Source organism: Rattus norvegicus, chromosome 7 (assembly GCF_036323735.1).
Source record: "Rattus norvegicus strain BN/NHsdMcwi chromosome 7, GRCr8, whole genome shotgun sequence".
NCBI lineage: Eukaryota > Metazoa > Chordata > Mammalia > Rodentia > Muridae > Rattus > Rattus norvegicus.
This window is the reverse complement of record NC_086025.1, coordinates 71,155,584-71,163,298: the sequence shown is the minus strand read 5'-3', so window position 1 is coordinate 71,163,298 and position 7,715 is coordinate 71,155,584. Positions and strand designations below refer to the sequence as shown.

General features: G+C 45.1%; 1 pseudogene; it reads left to right on the top strand.

Moving 5' to 3' along the window:
* Positions 1-1,675: 1,675 nt before the first annotated feature.
* Papolb-ps1 (poly(A) polymerase beta, pseudogene 1) lies at positions 1,676-2,669 on the top strand (annotated as a pseudogene).
* The last annotated feature ends 5,046 nt before the right edge of the window (positions 2,670-7,715 follow it).

The window sequence follows — 7,715 nt, the reverse complement described above, 5'->3', positions numbered from 1 at the left end:
GGATTCTTTACTGACAATGCACATTATTGGTCCACCTTACATCTCATAGCTGAGCTGCATTTGTCAGGACGTCATAGAGAGAAACACACCAAAAAACTTCTGGTGGTGTGGTGCAGTTGGTTACTGTGTCTGCAGACTCCGGCTGATTGGGTGCACGTGCTGAGGCAAGACACATGGAGGACACATGATGTTTGGAGGGCATAAACAGGACTCCACTGAGTGACAGAGACAGAGCTTGGCTTGCTGGTACAGCTAGCTGTGCAACAATTGTGGTCTAGTGTCTTTGCTGATCTTCACTTCTCTGAAAGAGGCGCAGCTTGAGAACCTCTCCTAGTGTTCCTGTTGGTCCCTCCTGCTGACTCCTGCTAAGGCTGCGGCCTGGCTGTCTCTGCTAAGTCATGTCACATGACTGCTGGTGTATACCTGAGGTGTTTGTGAGTGGAACGAGCTGCCACTGCCTGCTAACCTGTGAACTGAACTGCCAATTTCCAGACAACACAGACAGGAGTTGCTCCAAAGAAACTTTCTAAACAGGTTCACTTCCCTCATATCCTTTCTTTCTCACTACCACTGTTGGGTGGTGGGTTACAAGAAAGAGTAAATATTTAAGAACCATCATCAAGGGAGACAGTGGGGGAAAAAAAAAGAACCACCATCAAAAATATTTTTTTAAAAGATTTATTTATTTTATGTATGAGTACAATGTTGCTGTCTTCAGACACACCAGAAGAGGGCATCAGATCCCATTACAGATGGTTGTGAGCCACCATGTGGTTGCTGGGAATTGAACTGGGGACCTCTGGAAGAGCAGTCAGTGCTCTTAACCGCTGAGCCATCTCTCCAGCCCCCTAAAAATAAAAATTTAAAATTTAAAGTTATAGAATTCCTATTGCAGTTTTGTAAGAAACTTGTTGTATGCATGGATCAGTTCTGTCTGTAAGTTCAGTAATCCAGTAGTTTCCTAGTTGACCTAAACCAATCTCTCCACCAATGCCATATAATCTTGGTAAACATTGCTAAACATCATTTTGAAGTTCTCACTGTTCTTGTCTTATTAAATTTTTAAAGATACTTTTGTTACTTTAGAATACTAGAGCTTTCAAAGTCATTCTGGGGTTAGGACAGGAACTACATGCAAGCTTCATGCCAGTGAGGGCAGAAGTAACAGCATTACTCAAAAAAGTCTCTCGGGGTTGGGGATTTAGCTCAGTGGTAGAGCGCTTGCCTAGCAAGCGCAAGGCCCTGGGTTCGGTCCCCAGCTCCGAAAAAAAGAAAAAAGAAAAAAAAAAAGTCTCTCAATCAATAGTCATGGGTATCCCTCTATTCATTTAGATATTTGATTTCTTTCATGAGTAGTTTTTCAATCAAGTGCTGGACATGTTTTGGTAGTTACACCAACATCTCACTTTTGAGCAATTATAAAACAGTATTTTGCTATTTTGTCCTATTGACAACTTGAATAAAGACTCTTCCTGATGGTCTCTTTGGGGGTTTTGAGATCTGGGCACAATGGAATCTCAAATGGCTGAAAAGCACTTAAAGAAATATTCGACATCCTTAGTCATCAGGGAAATGCAAATCAAAACTGAACCGAGATTCCACTTCATACCAGTCAGGGTTGGCCCTGGGGCTGAGGCAGGCCCAGGTCCCTCTGTCCCTCCTGCCTCGGTGGATTATGCCCAGGGTAGCATTGGTCACAGGGGGCAGGGGTGGGGGTGACTTAGCAGTGCCATTTCCGCCATTTACAACTCAGGGATCACAACAAATGCAGCCTCCACAGAGGCTCTATGGTATTACCGCTCCCATCAGCTTAGCAGCCCCAAGGAGACTGCCTGCCTCTGACACAGAAACTCATCGAGATGCTGAAGCCCTTTGGGGTTTTTGAAGAAGAAGAGGAACTGCAGCACAGGATTTTAATTTTGGGAAAATTAAATGACCTGGTGAAAGAATGGATAGGAGAAATCAGTGAAAGGAACATCTGTGGAGTCCAGACTGGCCTTGTACTCTGGTGATCTTCGTCCTTGCTTAGCTTCCTGAGAGCTAGCATTAATCATCCACAATCTGTGATTGAAAATGTTGGAGGGAAGATGTTTACATTTGGATGTTACAGAGCACATATGAAAGGTGCCGATACTGATGTGCTCTGTGTTACACCAGTACATGCTGATCGAAGTGACTTTTTCACCTCATTCTATGATTCATTGAAATTACAAGACGTGAAAGATTTAGAGCTGTTGAAGAGGCATTTGTACCAGTTGTTAAACTCTGTTTTGATGGAGCAGAGACTGATATTTTGTTTGCAAGATTAGCACTGCAGACTATTCTGGAAGATTTGGACCAATGAGAAGACATTCTGCTTAAAAACCTAGATATAAGATGCAGAGGAAGCCTTAATGGTTGCAGGGTAACTGATGAGATTTTACATCTAGTACCAAACACTGACAGCTTCAGGTTAACCCTGAGAGCCACCAAACATGGGCCAAAGGGTGCAGCATCTCCTCCAATACATTAGATTTCCTCAGTGGTGTTTCCTGAGCTAAGCTAATACTGAGAACTTGCCAGCTTTATCTAAATGCAGTAGTATCACTCTTGTGCATATATTTTCCTTGGTATTTTCTAAATTCTATGTTTTTAGATTATATTATAATAAAATTGATTGTAAACACTGAAAAGAAGGAGGAGGAGGAAGAGGAGGAGGAGGAGAAGCCTCTGTGGTATCCCATGCTCTAAGTTACTATGTCATCTGCTTCAAGTCCCCTACAGTTCTCAGGATAGAGAATGGAATGAATGGACAAATATTCTGTTTTCTAGAAAAGACCTTGTAGACAGATGCCAGTTTGCCTTTGGAAGATCTGTTAATTAAAATTCAATTATTAGCCAAAAGACAATTATTAGCACAGACTTTTAACCCCAGCATTCAGGAGGCAGAGGCAGGCAGATCTCTGTTGAGTCTAAGACCAGCCTGGTCTACAGAAGGAGTTCTAGGATAGCTAGGACTGCACAGAGAAACCCTGTGTTGAAAAACCACCACCACCACCAAAACTTAGATTCAATTATCTAAGATCATTCAAATTGTTTATTTCATACTAGACGTGCTGGAACGTTTGCGTTTTGTTTTTGTTTTTGTGAACCTGATATAGTGCTAGGGTCACCTAGGAAGATGGAGCCTCATCTGCTACCTGACAGGCTTTGGAAGCAAGCGGTTGCTGACTGATGTGGTAGGGCCTGACCACTGTGATGGGGCCACCCCTGGGCTTTTGGCCCTGGGTTATACAAGAAACCAGGCTGAGAAGCCAATAAGCAGCATTCTTCCAAGGTCTCTGCTTGAGTTCCTGCTTTGGCTTCCTTCAGTGACAGACTGTGATGGGGACATCAAAGCCAAACGAGCCCTATCCCCCTCAAGTCACTTTGATCATGGTCTATCACAGTAATAGACACACAGGGCACCAACCAAAAGTGCTTGCTTTCTGCTTTTAAAACACGCCCATGGCCAACCATGGTGGTTCACACCTTTAATCCCAGACAAAGGCAAGTGGATCTCTGAGTTCAAGGCCAGCCTGGTCTACATAATGTGTTCCAGGACAGCCAGGGCTACACAGAGAAACCCTGTCTCAAACCAACCAACCACACAAACAAACAATAAAGTGTCCCATGCCATCTTGTTGCACATGTTTTGTGTAGCGTTGTTTGTAGTAATCTTTATGGTTTATTTCGTTGGGTGTGGGGCTTGCACGCTAGGCATGTGCTCTACCTCCGACCTATATTTCACTGCCTGTATTACATGTTGATGTGTGGGTAGTGTACAACTATATCCCTGTCTTATTCCTAATATCGAATTCTTCCTGACGTCTCGGTCTTGCTACTTATCTCTGCACGGCAACGATCTTTTTATCAAAATATCGCTTTCACTGTTTGCCTTTATTGTTGTTTTCAGTGATTTTTCACTCTCTATTCCTTTCTCTTTTTTTTGCTTTTTTAGGTTAGGTGAGAGTTTTCCTTTTTTGCAGTGCTGAAAAACAAACCCAGGATCTCTCATTTGCTAAGCAAGTTCTGTACCATTGAGTTCTAACCCCAGGCCTCTCTAATTCTGACTGTCAGGGATAGAAGTTTGACCTTCTATAGCCCATGTGGCTCCCACTGACATCACAGGGCATGGGGTAGCCTAGCTGCTGCTAGGCATAGGCAAAGTCCTACTCCGACACCATCCCAGTGGGCAAAAAGTGTCTCATTATGGGTGTGGGTAACGTGCAAGCCGGGGCTGCCTGTGTGGTCTCTGCTGCTGGTAGGGATGGAGTTCTCAGGTCCCACTACAGGCCTCTTCCACTGCACGCTGAGTGGTTTTATATTCACAGTGTACACTCAGCGTTTGCTCCACAGCCCAGGAAGGGTCCAGGCTCCCGTTCAGCCTTTTCTGACAGTGGTGGAATGGGGGCCACGGCTTCTCTGTGGTGTTTGGCTACAGTTAGAGCCATTTTTTTTTTCAACTGAAAATGTTCTGTTTTTTTATCAGCCGCCCCTTTCTCTCGGGGCCTTGGCTGGAGAGAGAAGGCTTTTGTTGGAGCTTTTCTCCTCTTAGCCTGCTGGCATCTTGAAGCTGCTGGCTTACTCCCTTCCAAATCCAAGATCTATTAGGCAAAGAAAAAACCAAAACCCACTGGGAACTCGCTACCATGCTGTTCCTTGGGTCACCATGTTCCTAGGCGATCTGTCTTCTCTCCATGGCCAGAGTGTTTGATGTTGCTGGTTCTGTTGTTGGGTTTTGTCATGCTAGGGGCCAAAGCCAGGGCCTCAAGCTCCCCTCCTGCCCCGTTATGTTTGTCTCTGTATAACATTCTTAGGTCTTAGCTGTACTCAGTAGGGGAAATAGCTTGAAGTTATTGGTCACCCAGCTATTTATTCTGTGTGCAAATGTGCACATGCACATGGACGTCAGAGTTACTTCTCTTCCCACCTCATTTTGAGGAGTCCAGTCCCTGTTATTCAGACTGAGGTAGTGTGTATGTGCTTCTAGCTTCTCCTGTCTTTGCCTTCCAGTCCAATAGAAGTTCTAAGGTGTGAGTCTTTTTTTTTTTTTTTTTAAATGGGTTCCACAGTGTGATCTCAGGTTCACTCATCAGGCCTGCATAACAAGTATGTTCATCCACTGAGTCGTCTCACCGGCCTAGCCATTCCATTTCCTGTCCTTTCATCCTCGACATAATGGTTTTCGTGACACAGTTCAGAGAGATACATCATACCCGTAGAGTATGGTGACAACGTCTAAATATGAACGCCCTTTCCCACCAGCCTGAACTGAGTCTCAGGGCCAGAGTTTGTTGCAAGGAAGGCTAAAAGGTGCAAAGTTTACTCTGGGTGGCCATGTGACCCTGTTGTTCTATTGCCAAACTAGAAGAGGGTAGTAAAAAATGTCTGACAATCCCTGGGTTGGAGTACATACATATGTGCTGACCCTGGGTTCAAACCCTACAGTGGGGAGAAAGGAAATCAGTAGAGATGGCCACCAGGCAGGCTGGCAATCCTCTAGAGACTCCAGATAAGTGTGACTGGGACCATGGGACACCCAAGACTCATGTTCAGCTCGATTCATATTCCAAAGCGATTAACTCTGCCGTAGAGTGAAGTCCACACAAACAGCACAGCCTGGGGGAAAATGAACTATTAAAGCAAAGCCCACCCGCTTTGACAAGGCACCCAGTTAGGACTCAGAAACCCAATCTCCCTAGAGCAAGCAGATATTCCAGTGACCAGTACACCAAAATTCTCTTACTATCCTCTCAGGAGACAGATAACCTGAGGATGCTCACTGGAAAAGCTTTAGTTGTGATGTTCAATGTGATAGCCATCATAAAACCCAAAACATTAAAGGTTTATCATTTCACCTACCTATTTGCCATGACACAGGGAACTAATGGCTTAATAACTGTGAAATTTACCCAAATCAAAGCTCATCTCAGGAGGGGCTAGGGAGAGACCAGGTCAGTAGAGAGCTTGCTTAGAGTGCACAAGCCCTCAGTTCCATGCTGGCGATGTGTAAGCCAGGACCAATGATGCACTGTCATAATCCCAGTGTTAGAATTGTAGGGGAGGAGGCAGGAGGGTCAGAAGTTCAAGCAGGTCATCCTCAGGTACATATAACACATTGTAGCTAGCCTGGGCTACATGAGACTGTCTTAAAACCAAAACCAAAAATGAACATCTGGGAGGCTGTGGTGGGAGGACTGTCATGTGATTAAGACCAGCTTATATGTTCCCTCCGTGTGTGTGTGTGTGTGTGTGTGTGTGTGTGTGTGTGTGTGTGTGTAGTTGGAAAGGATAGATGAAAAGCCCACACGACTTTGAATGCAGAAACCTAGCTACTAAAACAAGTTTGTAATCGTTGCCTGTCCTCTGAAATGAATTCCGATTGTGGCCAATGATGATAATGTTTGGTGAATACCATGCCCTTGGGTAGATCCAAAGACTACAGATCACTAGGATGAAGGCTTCTCCCAGAACTACTACTCAATGAGCTGTATGAATGCCTCAAGGACCTCAAACTTCTTACTGGCCAGAGACAGCTGGGTCCTGTTTCTCCTCCAAATTCTGAGTACTTAATGTAGTAATGTCAGGTCCTACAGCAGTGCTCTAGAAGGCTGAGCATAGCGAGTATGGTTGGGACAGGTCTTGCCCTTCCCCCACTCCCTCTGCCTTGCTAAACTGTTAGATTACATCCGAAAGCAGGCCCCCTTCCTTCTCCCTTGTCTTCCCTGCCTTTGTCCCTCTGGGGCAAACAATCTCCTTTGTGCTGATAACTTGGTCTCCGTGTATCTTGTGCTGATTCTGCTCCTTTCAGACAGCATGGACAGAGTGTCAGAAGACTGTCACAGCTGCTGTAGATCCTGCATTTAAATGAAACATTAATGTCTGGAACTTTGAGTCTGTATCTGCAAGGGGAATGAATGGTCAGTACGCCATTCCTGGGTACCCAGGATCTCTCTTGCTTGTGGATGGGAGGATACATTAAATTGTCCTTTTACAGGTGAAACCATGTGGAGAGCCATCTTCTGTACACAGACCTTATTGCCATCTGTGGTGGTTTGCATATGCTTGGCCCACGGGAAGTGGCACTATTAGGAGATGTGGTCTTGGAGTAGGTATGGCCTTGTTTGAGGAAGTTTGTCATTGTGTAGGTGAGTTTTGAGGTCCTAAGCTCCACCCAATGTGGATGAGAGACCTTTCTCCTGGCCGCCTGCAGGAAGAAAGTCTCATCTGCTGCCATCAGATCAAGATGTAGAGCTCGTAGCTCCTCCAGCACCATGTCTACCAGCATGCTGTCACACCGCTCCGTGGTGATAATGGGCAGAATCCTGAACCTGTAAGCCAGCCCCATTACATGTTTCCCCTTATAAGAGTTGCCTTGGTCATGGTGTCTGTTCACAGCAATACAATCCTAACTAAGACACTGTCCTAGAGGGACAGTATGTGACCTTGGGCCTGTCCTGTCTCTAAGACCACATGTGCAGTTATGAGCTATGATGTGGTAGCAGCTCGATTATGCATGTGGTTTTGGGTAGACACAAATGCTGCTGTGGTCTCCCACATTCCAGAAGACGCTAGCATCACAGGATAGGAGGAGTATTAAAGTCCATGCCATTAGAAACAAGAAAGGCTGGTGTCTGGGATGGTCTGCAATTACAGACAGCTAAAGGAACGGAAGTAGGAAAAATTAAATCTTA